The 20,441-nt window shown below is 53.5% G+C and overlaps 1 protein-coding gene across 8 annotated transcripts in view; it reads left to right on the top strand.

The window, feature by feature from the left end:
• The first annotated feature begins 1,043 nt into the window (after nucleotides 1-1,043).
• Nucleotides 1,044-20,441, top strand: part of SIGIRR (single Ig and TIR domain containing) — a 43,713-nt gene continuing 24,315 nt past the window's right edge. The window contains exons 1-3 of one of the 8 annotated variants that reach the window (XM_075928347.2): nucleotides 1,135-1,154; nucleotides 15,166-15,308; nucleotides 16,265-16,470. The gene's annotated coding sequence lies outside the window, so the exon portion shown is untranslated. Of the gene's footprint in view, nucleotides 1,155-10,788; nucleotides 10,813-14,906; nucleotides 15,127-15,152; nucleotides 15,309-16,216; nucleotides 16,471-20,441 lie in introns of those variants that run through there. The other 7 variants (XM_075928344.2, XM_075928346.2, XM_075928349.2 and 4 more) reach the window with 7 other exon arrangements.

Consider the following 20,441-nt stretch of genomic DNA (forward strand, 5'->3'; position numbering starts at 1 on the left):
CCTTTCCACACTTATGGATGGAAGTACCTCCTCCTGGCAGAACGCCAGTAATCACATGACACGGAGAAAACAGCAACTATTAAAGAACCCATTTACCACAGCTCTAAAAGTTTAGCTGAACTTGTTCAGTGGGCAGAACAGCCCATCGCACCTGCTGCTCAAAGGGACACATGCTGCTTTGTGTCCTCTAATGTTCGCTATGGTGCTGACAACTTCACACAGTCAGAGGGGTGGATTTTGGAACACAAGGCCTTCAGTGTTGCAGCAAATGTTCTCTGCACACAGGCTGGGGTTTGGTGGCCTCATTATCCAAAATTACTGATGCTTAGTTATCATGCTCAGGCGCATCGGGCATTGAAAGGAAAATTACACAGATCCAGGATGCTGGTTCAGAACGCTTGTCTCCTGTCATCTGGCAATTCCCTTCCTGCTGTTGACTCAGCCCAGCTGGGTTCCCATGTTAATTTTTATTTCCCCCTGCAGATCCGTGCCTCTGGAAGTGGAGAGGCTCAATTTAAACCAGGCGGGTCCCCCTAACATTTCAAGGCTCATGGTTTTCCCTCGACACACAAAGCAAGGCTGATGCAGCCCATTCTTTAAGGGCATCTATTTAAGCAAAAAAGGGGAATCCTGCTCCCGACCCCACTGACTGCAGAGGCAGGTCTGCCCCTGTGCCCATGCAGCCCCCAAGGCTCAGCACTCCTACCGAGGTAGGTTTTTAGAGCACGCCCATCCCCGTGGACTCTGGGACTGCGGCAGGAGGCGCCTGACCCGCCCTGCTGCCAGGGGGTCGCAGGGCTGAGAAAGGGGCAGGGGTGGCCATGGCCACAAGAACCTTCCCCCGCCCCCACGGTGCGATGGGGACCGAGCCTCCCCCCCCCCCCAGGTGATTGGCACCTTCACCGCAGGCTGGGCGGTGTCCAGGCTGAGCCGCTGCGCGGGGCATGCTGGGAGCTGTAGTCCCCTTCCCTCTGGGACTCCTAGTCTCGGGGCCGCCGCGGGACTACTAGCCCAGAATGCCCCGCGCGGGACGTTGGCTCCTGGGGGGAGGCCCCGCCCCTCTGCGGGCAGGTTTCCATGATAAGGGGGCAGCGCCTGGGTGCAGATGCCACGAGGCCTCTGAGCCCCGGGGGCGGGGCCTCGGCTGGCGGTAGGTAGGTGTCACTCGAGAGACGGCCCCGCCCCCAGCACCGCCCGTGTCCCCGCCCTCACATCCCCCGCCCCTCTCCCGTCACCCCCAGTGCCCCCCCGCCCTCACATCCCCCCAGCAGATCCCCCGCCCCTCCCCCACTGCTCCCCGCCTCTCCACAGCGCCCCCTGCAGCCCCCGCCCCTCCCCCACTGCTCCCCGCCTCTCCACAGCGCCCCCTGCAGCCCCCCTCCCCCACTGCTCCCCGCCTCTCCACAGCACCCCCTGCAGCCCCCCCTCCCCCACTGCTCCCCGCCTCTCCACAGCGCCCCCTGCAGCCCCCCCTCCCCCACTGCTCCCCGCCTCCCCACAGCGCCCCCTGCAGCCCCCGCCCCTCCCCCACTGCTCCCGCCTCTCCACAGCGCCCCCTGCAGCCCCCCCTCCCCCACTGCTCCCCGCCTCTCCACAGCGCCCCCTGCAGCCCCCCCTCCCCCAGTGCTCCCCGCCTCTCCACAGCGCCCCCTGCAGCCCCCCGCCCCTCCCCCACTGCTCCCCGCCTCTCCACAGCGCCCCCTGCAGCCCCCCGCCCCTCCCCCACTGCTCCCCGCCTCTCCACAGCGCCCCCTGCAGCCCCCCGCCCCTCCCCCACTGCTCCCCGCCTCTCCACAGCGCCCCCTGCAGCCCCCCGCCCCTCCCCCACTGCTCCCCGCCTCTCCACAGCGCCCCCTGCAGCCCCCCGCCCCTCCCCCACTGCTCCCCGTCTCTCCACAGCGCCCCCTGCAGCCGCCCCTCCCCCACTGCTCCCCGCCTCTCCACAGCGCCCCCTGCAGCCCCCCGCCCCTCCCCCACTGCTCCCCGCCTCTCCACAGCGCCCCCTGCAGCCCCCCGCCCCTCCCCCACTGCTCCCCGCCTCTCCACAGCGCCCCCTGCAGCCCCTGCCCCTCCCCCACTGCTCCCGCCTCTCCACAGCGCCCCCTGCAGCCCCTGCCCCTCCCCCACTGCTCCCCGCCTCTCCACAGCGCCCCCTGCAGCCCCCGCCCCTCCCCCACTGCTCCCGCCTCTCCACAGCGCCCCCTGCAGCCCCCCTACCCTCCCCCACTGCTCCCGCCTCTCCACAGCGCCCCCTGCAGCCCCCCTACCCTCCCCCACTGCTCCCGCCTCTCCACAGCGCCCCCTGCAGCCCCCCGCCCCTCCCCCACTGCTCCCGCCTCTCCACAGCGCCCCCTGCAGCCCCCCCTCCCCCACTGCTCCCCGCCTCTCCACAGCGCCCCCTGCAGCCCCCGCCCCTCCCCCACTGCTCCCCGCCTCTCCACAGCGCCCCCTGCAGCCCCCCTCCGCCACTGCTCCCCGCCTCTCCACAGCACCCCCTGCAGCCCCCCCTCCCCCACTGCTCCCCGCCTCTCCACAGCGCCCCCTGCAGCCCCCCCTCCCCCACTGCTCCCCGCCTCTCCACAGCGCCCCCTGCAGCCCCCCGCCCCTCCCCCACTGCTCCCCGCCTCCCCACAGCGCCCCCTGCAGCCCCCGCCCCTCCCCCACTGCTCCCCGCCTCCCACAGCGCCCCCTGCAGCCCCCCCTCCCCCACTGCTCCCCGCCTCTCCACAGCGCCCCCTGCAGCCCCCCGCCCCTCCCCCACTGCTCCCCGCCTCTCCACAGCGCCCCCTGCAGCCCCCCGCCCCTCCCCCACTGCTCCCCGCCTCTCCACAGCGCCCCCTGCAGCCCCCCGCCCCTCCCCCACTGCTCCCCGCCTCTCCACAGCGCCCCCTGCAGCCCCCCGCCCCTCCCCCACTGCTCCCCGTCTCTCCACAGCGCCCCCTGCAGCCCCCCCCCTCCCCCACTGCTCCCCGCCTCTCCACAGCGCCCCCTGCAGCCCCCCGCCCCTCCCCCACTGCTCCCCGCCTCTCCACAGCGCCCCCTGCAGCCCCCCGCCCCTCCCCCACTGCTCCCCGCCTCTCCACAGCGCCCCCTGCAGCCCCTGCCCCTCCCCCACTGCTCCCGCCTCTCCACAGCGCCCCCTGCAGCCCCTGCCCCTCCCCCACTGCTCCCCGCCTCTCCACAGCGCCCCCTGCAGCCCCCGCCCCTCCCCCACTGCTCCCGCCTCTCCACAGCGCCCCCTGCAGCCCCCCTACCCTCCCCCACTGCTCCCGCCTCTCCACAGCGCCCCCTGCAGCCCCCCTACCCTCCCCCACTGCTCCCGCCTCTCCACAGCGCCCCCTGCAGCCCTCCCTCCCCCACTGCTCCCGCCTCTCCACAGCGCCCCCTGCAGCCCCCGCCCCTCCCCCAGTGCTCCCGCCTCTCCACAGCTCCCCTGCAGCCCCCGCCCCTCCCCCACTGCTCCCGCCTCTCCACAGCGCCCCCTGCAGCCCCCGCCCCTCCCCCACTGCTCCCGCCTCTCCACAGCGCCCCCTGCAGCCCCCACCCCTCCCCCTCTGCTCCCGCCTCTCCACAGCGCCCCCTGCAGCCCCCGCCCCTCCCCCAGTGCTCCCGCCTCTCCACAGCTCCCCTGCAGCCCCTGCCCCTCCCCCACTGCTCCCGCCTCTCCACAGCGCCCCCTGCAGCCCCCCGCCCCTCCCCCACTGCTCCCCGCCTCTCCACAGCGCCCCCTGCAGCTCCCCCTCCCCCACTGCTCCCCGCCTCTCCACAGCGCCCCCTGCAGCCCCCCTCCCCCACTGCTCCCGCCTCTCCACAGCGCCCCCTGCAGCCCCCCTCCCCCACTGCTCCCGCCTCTCCACAGCGCCCCCTGCAGCTCCCCTCCCCCACTGCTCCCCGCCCCTCCACAGCGCCCCATGCAGCCCCCCTCCCCCACTGCTCCCGCCCCTCCACAGCGCCCCCTGCAGCCCCCGACCCTCCCCCACTGCTCCCCGTCTCTCCACAGCGCCCCCTGCAGCCCCCCTACCCTCCCCCACTGGTCCCCGCCTCTCCACAGCGCCCCCTGCAGCCTCCCTACCCTCCCCCACTGCTCTCGCCTCTCCACAGCGCCCCCTGCAGCCCCCCGCCCCTCCCCCAGTGCTCCCTGCCTCTCCACAGCGCCCCCTGCAGCCCCCCCCCCTCCTCCACTGCTCCTCGCCTCTCCACAGCGCCCCCTGCAGCCCCCCTACCCTCCCCCACTGCTCCCGCCTCTCCACAGCGCCCCCTGCAGCCCCCCTACCCTCCCCCACTGCTCCCGCCTCTCCACAGCGCCCCCTGCAGCCCCCTGCCCCTCCCCCAGTGCTCCCCGCCTCTCCACAGCGCCCCCTGCAGCCCCCTCCCCTCCTCCACTGCTCCTCGCCTCTCCACAGCGCCCCCTGCAGCCCCCCTACCCTCCCCCACTGCTCCCGCCTCTCCACAGCGCCCCCTGCAGCCCCCCTACCCTCCCCCACTGCTCCCGCCTCTCCACAGCGCCCCCTGCAGCCCCCCGCCCCTCCCCCAGTGCTCCCCGCCTCTCCACAGCGCCCCCTGCAGCCCCCTACCCTCCCCCAGTGCTCCCCGCCTCTCCACAGCGCCCCCTGCAGCCGCCTACCCTCCCCCACTGCTCCCCGCCTCTCCACAGCGCCCCCTGCAGCCCCCGCCCCTCCCCCTGTGCTCCCGCCTCTCCACAGCTCTCCTGCAGCCCCCCTCACCCCATTGCTTCCTGCCTCTCCACAGCGCCCCCTGCAGATACTCCGCCGCTCCCCCAGTGCTCCCCGCCTCTCCACAGCTTCCCTGCAGCCCTCCTCACCCCAATGTGCCCTGCCTCTTCACAGCGCCCCCTGCAGATCCCCCCCACCCCAGCCACCCCAGTTCTCAATTTTCTCCACCAGTGCCCAATGGCTGTCTAGTCATCCCAGCTCCCCCTGCTGCCATCCCCACTGCCCACACCCACCCCTCAACATCACCTACAGTGCCCCCTGCAGCCAACCCTGCCTCTCCACCTCCACCCCAGATCCCTCGCCTATCACCCCCAATCCCTACCCCTCCACATCCTCAGCGCCACCTGCAGCCACCCCAGCTTCTCACCTGTCACCCCCCAGCCAGCTCAGCCCCCCCTTCCCAGTCTCCAATGACCCCCTGGTTACCACAGCCCCTCTTGTAGCCACCCCAGCTTCTTCAGCCCCAGTACTATCTGCCCCAGGAAGCCCCCTGGACTCTGCTGGGCCCATAATGTTTAGGATTCCCTGCTTACTCCTCCCCACTGTTTTCCTTGCTGCCTGCTCCATAGGATCTCTGTCTGTCTGCTCCTCTGCCAATATCATGCACATCCAAGGGGTTCTCCGCTGCTCCTTTGATTCTCTATCACCCGTCGAGTTACTAGCTGCTGCCTCTCTGCCCCTCCCCAGTGTTCTTTACCACACCAGGCTGCCCTACCCATTTGATCCTTATGCTAGGAAGGAAACCTTCACTTTGCACAAGACCATCCTCCATTGATGGCATTATGCAGGCACCTCAACCTGGCAGTCACCTTGCAGAGATGCCCAGTTTATATTGGGATAGATCCCAGTTATATCGTGACCAGTGGCAAGTTTATGATACCAGACCCAACAAGCTATTCTCCACTAGCAGCTGTAGAGGTGAGGCACAACATGCTAGAAACTGGGCTTTTCTCAGGATATATTTATGTATTTAAGTTGATGGTGGCACAATCAATGGCTCCGTGGTTTGGAACAGCTCTGGTGTTCCTGACAATGTTTGGATTAGGGATGTAATAGTGTAGTCCAATGTTTCCCAATTTTATTTGGCCATGGAACCCTTTTAAACTCAAAAGAATTTTGCAGAACCCCTAATATAAGTCTTATATATGGAGCTGAAAAAAAGTATACCGCAAATAAGTAAGGGTAATAATAAACAAATGCTAAACAAGGTCATGAGATCAGCATTTAGTTTAATTGCACATATTTAAAAACAAAAATCACATTTAATGTGTACAAAAAATAAAGCTCAAAAACGAATATGTATTATATTGGCAGTTTTCAATGCAAAGAGTGGTTTTTCTTCTTTTCTTGGCAAATTCTTTTTATATTTGGTTTCATACTGGAAAGATATGTAGATTAATCTATCATAGTCAATTTATATTTGTCACGGTTACATTTTTAAATACAAGAAATCACGCAACTATACTGAAGTAAAGTATTCACGAGAGCACTGCCTGTGCACTCCCATACAAGCAACTGGTTTGATAGCTGAAGCTTCGACTTTGTCCGATGCAGTGCTAGTATATTCGTATTCAGTCACCCACGTGATCCATGCTCCCTGAGAGTGAGTATGGCGATTTACAGTGGTATATAACAGGTGATCGCACCATTGACTGACTTTATTACAGGCAGCTGCACAGGGCGAAAGGCAGCTAGTCTATGAAGGGAGCTGGTTTTTAAACAGGCTCCCCTCGTGGACCATTTCTCACCTGGCACCCCACGCTGCTGCCCCTTGATACGGAGGCAGCAGTGCGGTGTGGCAGAGGGCTCCTCGGGAGTGAGGCTGGAGCTCACTGGCTGCTGGCCTCACCCTCGGGGACTATAGAATAGTCCACTAACCGATAAGAATTCATGAGGTTACTCAACTATTCAATTAACTGATATTTAACATCCCTAGTTTGGACACCCCAGATTAAAAGTACACATAGTAATTAGAGATGAGCCTGATCCAAAAGTCAACATTCAAATGGTCCAGATATTGGGAAAATGTGGATCTGAATCCAAACATCATATCTGGCTCCTTTCTTTTTGTGTAGAGTGTGTATGTGTGTGTGTATGTGTGAGGGAGACAGAAAGACACACAGACACTAAACTGCTGGATCAGAAAACCCTCAAACTTGGAGAGATCTAGAGATTTGACATCCATTTTTTTGATTTAATCTTATTTCTAATCATGGAAGCTAGTGAGCGCTCATATCCTGGCACCAGTTTTTTAAAAAGAAAGCTGATGAGCATGTGGTTCTATAGTAGAAAATGATCAGGCTATACAGGGTGATGGGAGGGACTGACATTCATCTCTCATATTATGCTTAGAAAAAAGTGAAAGATGTAAAATAGTTTCATTATTTCTTTTTGTTAAAGGGGAAAAGATACAATACCAAAAATTTTGGAAAAAAATCACCCATTGAAACTAGAATGTCAGGGTATGACGAGCTTGGTATTACATGCTTAATGCTGACATTTTGTGTGGAAACTGATTTTACATTGAATTTCAATGTAAGTTGCTATAAAATGAAAGATTGGAAATGAAAATACCAGGTGGAGGATTGATTAATAAGGAAACTGCAGAATCAAAATACAACTTTTTGCAGGTGGGTAGGATAGTATAGTATGGTCAGGTTGCTTAGAAAATGGGTTTAACTTTGTGACTAGGCAGATGTGAGGACCTTTGTGAATGCATCCATGCCTATAGCCAAAGTGCACATTCAGTCATGCGGATGCCACCCACCATTTTTTAAATGCTGTGTGTTGTTAAATACAACATTTGTTAGGGAGCTCTAGAGGCACAAAGAGCACTTCCTTAATAATCTTCTAGCCTTTGGAAAGCAAAGTGTGTACTCTTTGCCCATTCCTGCCATTGAATTCCCTATACTTTACTCTCTTGAATTTCCTCTGTGTTTCATTCTTCATTTGTCTTTTTAAGAACAGAAATACTGATTTCCAGAGACATAGGAAACTTAGATTTTTGTGAAATCTTTTTAATAATTTTTTCCTAATGCAAAACCAAAAAAAAAAAAATGCACAGCTTGGATACTGTGGCAATTTGCATTATAAGTAGCATTATGCAGTTTCCACAGGTGACATTTTTTAAAATGTCATGAGTTAATTATTAGCATGTTTACAACCAGTTTGATATGACAATATCAATACACCCTGCCTCAAGCAGCAGAGCTGCACAAAACTTGACAACTATAAAGGCTGACATAAGGACAATGCTAGCCACTCGTAGCCCCCTGTCTAGTGGTCATGTCAAGGAGAGAGAGGTTTTGTCATGCAGGGGACATGACTTGAATGCAGCATGGTACAGATACAGAGGAGGTGGAAGGCAGAGCTCTCTAGCGTTCATGATGCTGGGATCCCCAGATGTTCTAGAGCAGTGTTTCTGAAAAGTGCTCTGCGAAAGCACTTTGAGAAACATATTAATTGGCCGCCCCAGTTTGTTTATTTACTGGTGCTATGGCCATGGAGCCTCACGGCTCCCATCAGCTCCGTTTCGCTCTTTGCAGCCAAACGGAGCAGCGGGAAGTGGTGGCCCGGTCCACTCCGCTTGGTCTTGCTGGATCACATGGTCTTGCTGGATCAGAGAGCTGGGAGGCTGCTGGAAGTGGAGTCCAGGACCAGCAGCTGGGAGCAGAGCCCGAGATTGGGATCAGAGCCCAGCAGCTGGGAGCAGATCCCCAAAGCTGGGAGCTAGAGGTTGGTAGTGGAGCCTGGAAGCAGGCAGCAGAGGGGCCAGTACTGACCTTTCCAAGGTTAGCAAACTCCCTGGCTACGTCTAGACCGGCATGATTTTCCGCAAATGCTTTTTACGGAAAAGTTTTCCGTTAAAAGCACTTACGGAAAAGAGCGTCTAGATTGGCACGGACGCTTTTCCGCAAAAGCACTTTTTGTGGAAAAGCGTCCGTGCCAATCTAGATGCACTTGTGCGCAAAACAGTACTGTGCTGTCTACACTGGCCCTCTTACGCAAATGATTTGCGAAAGAGGGCTTTTGCCCGAACAGGAGCAGCATAATATTTCCACAAGAACACTGACAATCTTACATGAGATCGTCAGTGTTCTTGCGGAAATTCAAGCGGCCAGTGTAGACAGCTGGCAAGTTTTTCCGCAAAAGCAGCTGATTTTGCGGAAAAACTGGCCAGTCTAGACACAGCCCCTGAGTTCAGGACCAGTAAGGTCCTGAGGGTGCCGGACCAAGGAGGTCCAGTCTATACAGAGAGAAAACATAGAAATAAACAATCTGCAGAAATAAAGGGAAGATTTTCAGCATTGTTCTGTTTTTAATAATCTACCACATACCTTTATCTGCATTACCAAACAGACACTGACAGTAAATGCATTCATTGATCATGATTTCACTGGGCATGAATTAATACAGTGTTTCTCAACCTTTTTTTTATAAAGTACCCCTTTAAATATATATATATATATGAATATCCATAGTACCTACAGTTTTCAGACACACAATTTTTTTTCTACCATTGCAACTCATTTGTTTTAACAACTTAACCATAGCCAGGCAACGAAATTTTTGGATGTAAAAAGTGTAAAAAATAATAAAGCGCTGTAAAACTTAAAACAAAACTTCTGTTTTCTCCAAATTTCAATTGTGTTGATGTACTCCTCAGACTTCTTTTAAGTACCGCTAAGGGTACTCGTACCGCTGGTTGAGAAACACTGAATTAATACACACTGCTCTTTCATACTGCCACTGAAGCAGGAAAAAGTGTGCAGGGTTAAAGTCTTTGAATGAGATGTAAAGCTAAATGCCTCATCACTGGTCATTAAAAAATATCCAAGGGTGCTTTTTTGCAAGAGCAGGCATGTTACTCTAGTGTGTTATCAACGTTTAAATTGGAATAGTTACAATATACCTTCTTAAATTCCCCCCTTAGTTACATTTGCCACTGTATTTCCCTTACTTTCTGCCCTTAATTGTTGTGTAAGGCTGCTGAATGCTGTTAAACACCCGCTGTTTTTAACCCCACCAAAGGCTGCATTTCAATAGTGAATAGAAGGATGTATAAATAGGGCAGCTGCTGAGTGCACTCAATTCCCACTGACTTCATTGAGAGGATTGGGCTCACAAAGTTTGTAAAATACTTTGAGATGAAAGACATTGTGTAAAAAGTGAGATGTAGGGCTACATGCTCTGTTGATGTAACTTCTGTGAAGTCAGGGAGCTACACCACAGAATTTGCCCCCTCATTTTACAATTTATTTGAAGCACCTTCAGTTTCTTCAGAGGTTCTCTCCCCTGAGATCCAAAGATTTAAGGAAGGGACATCCTGTTTTGTGGTTTGAGAGAAAAGCTGACATGTCATCCCAGCTTCTCTGAAAGAAGACACAATGTAGGTTGCAAACAGAAAAGAACAGTAGGTGTAACAAGTCTGACCCTGAGCTTCAGAGCTCTGCAAAAAGCCAATCAAAGTTGCCTTTGAAAAGGCTGGTAAAGGCATACAAACTGCAGTGTCATCTTTAATCCTTTTCTTTTTGATTATTTTTGCCAGGTGCATAATTCACCTGCTTTAACCATATCCCATCATGTTTTGTACAGTGATGCAGGATCTAGCCACATGGACATGCTGAGGAGTTCTTTTGGAGATCACAGGCTGTCTACATACATATCAGTGTTCCAGAATAAAAGATGGGACAGAAGAAATTTCACTCAGGACAGAACCTATTGGGGAAGGGTCCACAGCATTAAAGCTACCAGCCTGATTGGCCTTAATTGGCTCCTTCAGCAGAGTGCATGGTGGACACTCAGCTATCCTCCCACTGTGGAACTGGACCTTATATGAGAGGGTTGAGGCCCAATGTGTGGGAAGTTTGCTGCCTTAGCCAAAGAAGATGTCTCCTGAGCTGTCAACTTGGCAGCATTTGCCAACACTGTATTCACTAGGACATAATCTCAGAGGTGAAAGTAAGCGGGTGCGTCCTAGTACGCGGCTTCGGCAAGAACTGGCTGAGCTGTGTGGCAAGAGTCATCAGGAAGCAATTTAAGAGCTGGCAGGAATCCAGGTTGCAATAGGATAGTACCAGTAAGAAATTTAAGTTCCTTTCACCCCTGCATAATCTTAACCAGGAATGGAATCTTAACCTACCAGCTGCTCTCCACTTTCCTCACTTCCTCATCATGCCGCTTTCCAGAGCCTATCAAATGTTCAAACTGACAGACCACCTCTTCTCCCCACTATGACAAAACCTACCACATTCTTCCGCTCCTTGCCTACACCTTGATCATTCAATGTGCCTCTGTTTTAAAAGTACCCATCTTAACACTTAGGCCCTGGTTTCCACAGATGCCACAAAACCTATGAACTTCAGATCAGGGCTCAATGACACAGAGGTAGCACCATTAGTGTCTGGTTTATGTTGGCATTCCCACCAGTGGCAGGCTAAGACTTGCTCCTAGAGGACAGTGCTTACATGGCTGGACTAGCTTGCTGTTTTCCTATATATCAGTCTTTTTTTTTTTTTTTTTTAAGAAAAATGGGTTTACACCATTAGTGTCATTCCATATCCCTATATATTAAATGACTTATGGACCTACCTAACCCCAGTTTGTATTGCTTGCTTCCCAGCAGTGCCGGACCGAGCCCTACTTGTGCTCTGGGCAGTGGGTGTGCGGCGCATGTGTGGCCCCGCCCCCAGGTGCCAACGTATGGGGGGGGCGCTTGATTAAAGTGGTAAGGGCAGCCAAGCGCCTGGTTGCGTGGCGTATGCGCGGCCCCACCCCCGGGCGCACGGTGCCCCTTATCACTTCAATCAGGCACCCCCTATAGGTTGGCACCCTGGGCAGCTGCCTGGCTAGCCCCTCCCTTAATCCGGCCCTGCTTCCCAGTAGAGTTGTAATGTCTGTGACACACATTATAGTCAAGTGGGATGGAAAAAATATCCCGAGTGACCTTATTGCTTAACCATAAATGGTTTGTTGCTGCATGGCTAGGGAGTTGGAACCCAGGGAATAGGTTATTTTCTCAATATTCAGTTCAGAGTGTTGAATAACAGATTAGCAAATACAGATGTGTGTGAGAGAAACGTTTTGCAAGCCAAGGAGCACAGTGCAGTGGAGTAGAAACTTCTGTCTTAGAAGCTAAAATACCATAGAAGAGACACACATCTATGTCTAAAGCCTGACAGGCCATTGGAATGCAAAATCACCACGTAGGCTAACATTTATTATTACGTACACAGTGAAAGCAGGGTCAGCTGAACCTGTTTGCTGTAGCTTGGCAAGATAGCCTATTTCCCTGTGACGGCTTCCATCTTGGGCTTCAAAATCCAAGCAATTCTTTTTTTTAAAGATTTAAAAGGGCAGGATTTTAGAGAGTTTTTTAGTATTGGTGCAACTATTCCTCACTGAAGTCAGTGGAAATTTTACAAAGGACTGCAATGCAGACATCAAACCTGGATGTTTTTGAAAAGGCCATCCGTAATAGCCATTTGCAGTGTAGTAGCCTTGTTGGTCCCAGGATCAGAAACACAAGATGGGTGAGTCAGTATCTTTTATTGAACCAACTTCTGTTGGTGAAAGAGACAAGCTTCAAGCTCACACAGACTTGAAGAATTGCTGAGTGTAAACTCAAAAGCTTGGCTCTTTCACCAACAGAAATTGGTCCAGTAAAAGATATTCTCACCCGCCTGATGTAGTTAATTTCTGTCAACTTTCATGATTGCAAAGATAACCTTCAATGTGTGACCTCTGTATAACTGATGTAGCAGTATCTGTCTGAGGCTGCAGAGAGCCTGAAACAATAACACTGAGAAATGTGAGCTCAGTTGAGTCTGAAGTCTAAAAAGACTATATAATATAGCAGCATATTTGCTTGTCAAATCTTGCATGAAAGAGGGACGATCATTTAATGCACAATCTTGCACTGAGGTCTTTGTGAGTTTTACCATTGGCTTCAATGGGAGCAGATTTGGGCCTTAAATGAAGATCTGTCAAATAGCTGTGAGTGAAGTCTAGTGGAGATTGTAAATACCACCACTACTACCATCTAAGCTCATTTCTGTCTGAGAGGTTGTGTTGCATGCTTCCAGCATCAAGACTTGCCATTGTTACAGCATAGCACATACTCTGTGGAATGTTAATAATTATCTACTATGTGCTGTTTATCAGCTAGCATGGTTCACCTCAGAAGTGGTTGCATTTCACTGCTGGGTGAGTGATCAGTATAGATTCCCGAGAACTCTGGCCCCTGTAACTTCTGATAGCAAAGCAGAGGCTGAACTATAAATAATTCTGGGGAACACACTGAGATAACCACTTGACTTCCGTATGCACCTTTTAGAGTCCCTTGGAGTGGGCTTAGGGGTGTTAAATATCGGTTAATTGAATAGTTGATTAACCTCATGAATTCTTATCTATTACTCGACTATTCTATAGTCCCTGGGTGCAGGAGCAGCAGCCAGTGAGCTCCAGCCCCATTTCTGAGGAGCCCCCTGCCACTCCGTGCTGCTGCCTCTGTATCAGAGGCAGCAGTGTGGGGAGCCAGGTGGGAGATGGTCCATGAAGGGAGCCAGTTTAAAAACCAGCTCCCCTCATGAACCAGCTGCCTGTCACCCTGTGCTGTTGCTTCTGATACAGGGGCAGTAGTGTGGGGTGGCAGCAGCCCTTGTCCAGGGTGGGCATGTCTGAGCTTCCTGGGCTGCCTGCCCGGCCAGCTGCTAATACACTTTAAACTCAGAGCTACAGTGTGGGTTGGTCCCAGACCAAGCACAAGCCAGGAATGAGCCAGGCTGCTGGCCAGCCTGCTAAAAAATTTACTGGCAAGGTGAGGGAAGGGGAAAGTTTGTGTAGTCTATGGCATTAACCTATACATTTTTGCTTATCGATTAATTGGTTAATCTACTACACTATTACATCCCTAAGTGGGACAAAGTCAGCAAACAAACTGTCAGTTTAAAAATTGTAAAATGCTTTTAAATCATCGAGGGGAAATATGGACATTTTAGATATTAGTGTAAAAAAACTGTGATGGATTGGGCACTGTGTAAGGATATCTACTAATAACGATTTCATACTGGCTCAGTTCAGTGCGCTCTCAGAATATTTCTGTCACTGGCCTTCATGATGGGTGATGTGATTGGGCTGCTCTGCCTTTGAACCTGTGCTGTTGTGTTCTACAAGCCAAGATATAAACAGTTGGACCCCAGAGCTAAGAGCACTGGTAAGTCTTGATGGCTTTGGTGGAGCTGTTGATTCTCAGTGCCTCTCAGGATTAAAGATGTAAAAGGTTAAACAATAAACTGCTTATTAGGTAATTGGTTAACCTTTGGGCCACCAGCAGGAACCTGCACAGGTCAGGGCAGTAGCTGCCGTGGCTGTACCCACAGTGGCAGCCCCTGCCTTGGATCCCAATCCTGTGCAGGAACAGGTAGGACCCCAGTCCTGGCTATGCCTACAGTCCTGAATCCTGGGAGCAGGAGGGACCTTGGCTCTAGCCACGCCACAGCGGCCCCGGGACTCCAGCCGCACCACAGTAGTCCTGCCTTTCCTGCTCAGAGTCCCATAAGACCCCCATGCTGGCTTCCATCTACCCCCAGCCCGCCACCCGTTAACCAGCTAATAATATAATTTTAAACGCTTAACCGGTTAACTATCTTGAATGATTTTTACATCCCTACTCAGGATCAGACTGCTTAGCCTGTGGGATAGGAAAGGGGGAAAAACAGTGTGTGTGATTGGCCAGCCATTCTAGCCGCAGCCCTGGGCTTGGAGCGAATGTTACTGATCGCATCATCTGCTGTATGCAGGTTTAGTCTTGTCTCCGTATCTCCATTTGCTGCTTCTGCATTGGCAAGCAGGGCTCCTTGGGGTATTTTTTCTTCTTCCCCTGGGGTGGCAGCTTGATGTTTGCTGGAGAATCATGCGAGTCGGGGATCATGGGCTGTGCTCCACGAAGCAGCCATGTTCCCACAGTGCCAGAGCCTTCGCAGGGATCTCTTGTGCAATCTGCCCCCACCCGTCCCAGCTTTGCGGACAGCAAATTCCTTGTTGCTAACAGGTTGGGTGGGTTTTGTTTTATTCAGTGCGTGGAGGTTTCTTTTTCCCTGTACTGTTCAGGTGGAAAGGTAGGAGGAGCAATAGCAGCAGGTGGGAGGGGACTTGCTGTCCCTAGTGCAGGCCTGGAGGCTTGTGATTGGGGGGAGGGTGGAACAAACCCTTAAAGCACAAAATGAAGGGCATAGGTTGAACAATGAAAAAAATTACATAACTGGCAGGGCCAGCCTGTGGGATGGTCACATGAGCAAGGTGACTTGGATCAGGGAGTGCGCAGCATGGGCAGTGGCCCCGTGTCTGGGTCTGGAGGCCTCTGCCTAAAGCTGGAAGAAGGTTGCTGTGAAAGGTAATCCTCCCCCCCTCCCGCCCCCGTGTATCTTTGCAGAGTGAGCGTGAACCAAGGTAGAGGGGAGGCTGGCCTCTGTTCGGTCTGTAACAGCTGTGCTGTCAGCCCTCTGCCTTCCCAAGGCATTGGCAGGCAGCGAGCAGGAAAGGACCACAGCCCCACCAGGGGAGGATCAAAGAGAGGTAATGTAGAGCAATGTGGGAGCTCGGGGTTGGGGGTTGCTTTGTACAGTGCTTGATGATAAAGGCAGACGCTGCTCCTTTGGAAAACAAAACAGGGACAATTGGCTGCACAGGCTTTCTAGCCCCATTGGTCCCTGCTGCTCTCCTCTAGCCTGCTTGGCCCTGTGGCCACTCTTCCATTCCTGCTGTGAAAATCTACAGGTTCTGTTACTGCTTAGACCCATGAGACCAAGCCCTATTGATTGGCCTTGAGGGGGGCTCCCCTCCTTTCCCTCTCTTTGCCATTTGAGCCTATGGGCTCCTCTCTAGCCATGTTCCCTATTGCTTGATTTTGTGGTATCTCAGTCTGTGATTCCCTCTGGATGATACTGCTGGTCTCCATTATTCCCCTGAATTATTCCCACCAGATTCCCACCCCTGCTTCTGGATACTCTGACCCCCCTCCTGCGTGACTTCCTGGATCCCTCTCTCCTCTTCCCCGTGCTGTCCCTGCCACCTGCCTCTCCGAAGCGGCAGACCACCACTGACACTGTCATTCCATACGTCAGCAGTGCCATCTTAGTTGTAATATGCAATACTGGGTGTAACTCCTCTCAGTAGAGTGGGGAACTGCAGCATCGGTCAGTAAAACTGTTGCTGCACCTCTGACTTGCCAAGAACTCTGGCCCTTGAAACTCCTGGCAGCAAAGCCGAGGCTGAGCTGTCATTCTGGGGAACACACTGAGGTAATCCCTCCTCTGGCTCTTGCACTTTTTGGAGTCCCTGGGAGTGGGCCAGTGCCAGCAGCAGCTAAGTGAGTCTCTTGGGGCTACCAGATTCAGGATGGAGGGGCCCTGCTGCCTGCCTAGCAGCAAATGACAACATTATTATTATAAAAATACATAACGATGTGTGTGTTCTCGCTCCAGAAAAATCCAGCTGTCACCAGCCTCACCTGGGACTTGGCCTCCTTGTAGGTTTCCTCTACATGAGCTGATCTGACTGTCCTAAGCTCTTGCCTGCTGCCTTGCTTATTCCCCATTGAACAGTATGGGGAGCATCCTATGCCCTTGTCAGGGTCGTCTGTTGCTTGTGTCCCACTTCCTGTGTGACAAGAGGGGCATCTCCAGAAAGCCAAGGCTGCTACTAGGTTGACATTATTGGTCTCCAGCATAACGGAGCTGTGAGCATTTCTGATTGGGATGGAGGGGCAGAGGGTTGGGTTCTGACTGGCTTATGAGGCTAGCTGCTCAGCTCTGTAACCTGTCAGCTCTGACCTCCCACACATGCGGCGTGATGGCTGGTAAGAGTTGTGAGGAGAGATGTTCACAAGGCCGGGATTGGCTGCTGCCTCCTCAAACATCCTTCCGCTCGGTCTTTCTGCAGCAACGTTTCATGCTCACTGTGAAACAGGAACAAGGGGGCCCTGGCAGTGACTCAGGAGGAAGGGGCTGAAGGGACAGTGGGACCCTCCTCTGCGGGGTCGGAATGATTTCACACTGGCTTTTAGGAAGAGGCTGAGCTCTCAGAGGCGGCTGTAACTGTCGTGGGCTCTCTCATTCTGACGCACTGGAGTAAAACGGTGTTAATCATCAGCTCCTCTAACAGGCCTGCCTGGACTGCGTCTGAACAGCCACAGCTATGTGGAAAAAGGACTCCCAACCTTGGGTTTACCCTGCCTCAGCAATATCCGCCCCAACACATGCCCCTTCCATGCACCCCATGCTCCTTCCTAAGTGACAGCCACTTAAGTTCCTGTTTCAGCACTTTCCCTCCAGGTTTCTTGCTATCCCAAAGCTGGACCTTCTCTCCCAATCCCAGGGGATTTGTGAGAGGAGCACCTGGCTGTGGGCGGGCTGTTATGGTCAGGTGACAGAGGAGTCTGTTTAACCTTTTTCTTTGGAATTTACTTTTTGTTGATAAGGCTGCACCGATTAGAAGTGTCTTTGGGTGTCTTTGAACCCATAATAGAGACCCCTGTGGTATGGAGAGCTGCAGCTGCTGTACCAGCCAGATGAAAACCTGAGGGTCTCAGACCCTGAGTTCTGTAAACAACAGATCCTATCACTTCCCATCTCGAAAGAAAGGCAACTGTTTTTGGAGAGGAAAGATTCTGCTTCAGGCAGCTCTGTTGAGAAGTTTTTGGGCTCAGACACAGTTCAGTTCTGGGAAACATTATCTAAGAGCCATCGCACCCCCAAGCTGTAATTTCAGAAGTTGTTTGCATCAAGAGTGCCATGTCCTGGGGCGCACTAGAGGGAAACTGAGATAAGGTTTATCTCTCTGCCCCTCCCTGGTATGCAGGATGTGTTTATGGTGGTAGCGGCCCTGGGAAAATCCTTGACAATGTCACATTGCGTTTGTTGGTCCAGTATTACACTGTAATCTTTAAGCTTTTGCACTAAGAAGGTTCTTTAGGTCAGTGCAGATCAGCTATGCCACCTTGCCTAGACTGGTTTTGTATGGATTGTTTACACTCTGTATACTGTGTGGGCCTGAAACTCTGCGTATGCGTTGACCCAATGCCTCTCTTGCCCCACCTTTATGTAACTTCTCCGTCCATTCACACATGAAGAGCAGTTTGCTGACTTAATGGAGCGACATTGATTTTCACCATTGAAAGATTTGTCCCAGTCGGTGAGGGGGCAATCCAGGCTAGAGAGTGGGCCACATGAGTAGCCCTCCTTCATCTCAGTGGACTGCAGGATTGGCACAACCAAGATAGTCTCCCGGAATAGAGCAGTTTTGCCAACCACGGTTGCGTGCCTCACGCTCCTCACTTCACATGCCCTTGCTCTGCATGCGTGTCCCTTTAGTAATACCTGTAGGCAAAAAACTATGCAGATGGAAACCAGCAGAATTTGGCAACCCTGCTCCTGGGCAAATGTCTCGTGGGCTACACATAAAACCCAGATGGGCTGCATGTGGCCCTCCGGCTGCAGGTTGCCCACCACCAGTGTTTGGACCACACCTCTCTTTGCTGTTTGTGTGAGTGTACTATTCCTTTGCATGTACGCTCTCCCACCTCTTTCCTCTGCAGTCTGGCTGTAAGTTAGCATGCGTGTACACACCATCTCTTTATTTGAAGTGAAAGCTGCACCCACTCTGCTTAGCTCAACAGTCTGAAAGGTCACCGGGTGTGCAGTGCTCGTTACTATAAATACATTGCACAGTTTAATTAATGACTTCAGTTACAGTTGGCAAGTCTAAGCTCCATGCTGGAGGCAGTGTCTGGCTGGAAAGTGCTGTCCTTGTGATGCTAGAAGCATGGGAGCTCCAGTGGGGCAGCTGGCAACCACTTTGTGGCTGAGCTAGCCATGAGAAGGAGCTCTGGCCAGCTGTAGACTAGAAAGAGAAGGAACTGTGCCCAGCTATGTTGTCCATGATGCAGAAAATCCGCCCCCTTGACCAGTGTAGTTAAGCTGCTAATTCTTCTGTTGACTTAGCTACAGCCTCTCTGGGAGGTGGATTGACTACAGCAGGGATATGCAATAATTTTTGATGAGGGGAGCTCTAAGAATTTGGAAAATAGTCAAGGGCTGCACTCTTTCATGATGTTAATGGATGAGATGCGGGGTCTGGGATGGAGGCTGGATGCAGAAGGGAACTTGGGGTAAGGGTGCAGGATGGGGTGTGGGATGTGGGAGGTAGTTTGGGCGAAGGAGAGGATTGTGACCTGGGCAGAGAACTGGGGTGCAGGGGATTGAGGTGCAGCCCTACAGAGTTGTAACTAGCCAATTAGGTGCCTGAGGCAAGACCGTCCTTGGCGCGGGTGGGGGTACTGACGTGGCACGAGGCATGAGCGAAGACAGCATAGTAGCTGTCTTTTCTGTGCCCCCTCAGCTATGTGCCTGAGGCACGTGCCTCACTCACCTCGCCCTTGTTAAGGCCCTCAGCCTCTGGAAGGGGGCATGAGTGGGGGGGAGTGGGGGAGCGGGCAGAGGGTTGGGAGGAGGAAGGGGCTGGGGTGCCAGAAGCCGGTTCTAACTGGAAAGTGCTTACCTGGGCAGTTCCCAGCCAGCAGCCCACCAGATTCCACAGCCAAGCTCCCTGCCTTCCATAACCCCGCAGGCTGCTCAGAGCAGCTGGCTGCAGGGGCCATGTGTGCTTCTCTGAAGGTTGCAAACCCGAGGGGAGAAGTACTTCATGCGTGGCAGTTCCCGTTGGCTGGAAAACGGCCAATGGGAGCTGTGCGATTTTTCTGGGGATGGGAGCAGCACATGGATCCTCTTCCTTTCCTCCCAGGCTTGCAGAATTCACAAACACACCTAACCCCCGCAGTGGATTTTTCTGAGTGGTGTGTGGGTGGGGCAAGCCAGGAACCTGGCTGAGACTCCCGATGGGCATGGGTTGAATTCAGCCCACTTGGCCGTATTTTGCCCATTCCTGAACTACAGTACAAGACACTCTCCCATCACTGTAGTGAGAATCTCCATTGAAGCACTCCAGCAGCTGCAGCATTTTCAGATTAGGCATAGCCTGTGCATCGTTAAACAGCGAAGCATTTTGTGTCAAGATTAAATGATCCAAACTTATGAGAGTGGAGAAGTATGGAAAATGATGATTCTCCACTGGGCACCTTTATTAGCTTGTGAAGTAACAGTGCTTTATAAACCATGACTGTCCCTGTTGTACCTCAGCAACCTTCTCTAACTGGCTAGAAGCGGTTCCATTATATAGAGAGCTTAAGGTTTGGTTCAGTTCTTATCTTTGCACTTGGTGTCCGATTCTTTGAGCTGGTGGTTGCAGAAGAGATGCAGGAAGGAAAACCAGTGCTGCGCACTCTGTGAATAGCATCCTCTGCAGAGGAGAAGGCAGTTTTGCAGCATCTGAGTTTCATGCCACACTCTCTCCTCTCCCGCAAGCAGCGATGCTACAGCAGCATCCGGCTGGCTGGGGAAAGGTCAGGGCAGCCGGGGTCTTGGCTCAAGGTATGAGGAAGAGTTAAAGCTTGCGTAGGTTGGCTGAATAGGGCACCCTCCAGCCCAGGGATAGGCAATAATTTTTGATGGGGGGGCTATTCCAAGATTTTGGAAAGTGGTCGCGTGCCTCACTCTTTCATGCTATTAATGGAGGAGATACAGGATCTGGGAAGGAGGTTAGTGCAAAAGGGACCTTGGGGTAAGGGATTGGGGTGCAGGAGGGAGAATGGAG

Source organism: Pelodiscus sinensis, chromosome 5, assembly GCF_052426305.1.
Source record: "Pelodiscus sinensis isolate ZL-2025 chromosome 5, ASM5242630v1, whole genome shotgun sequence".
NCBI classification, from domain to species: Eukaryota; Metazoa; Chordata; order Testudines; family Trionychidae; genus Pelodiscus; species Pelodiscus sinensis.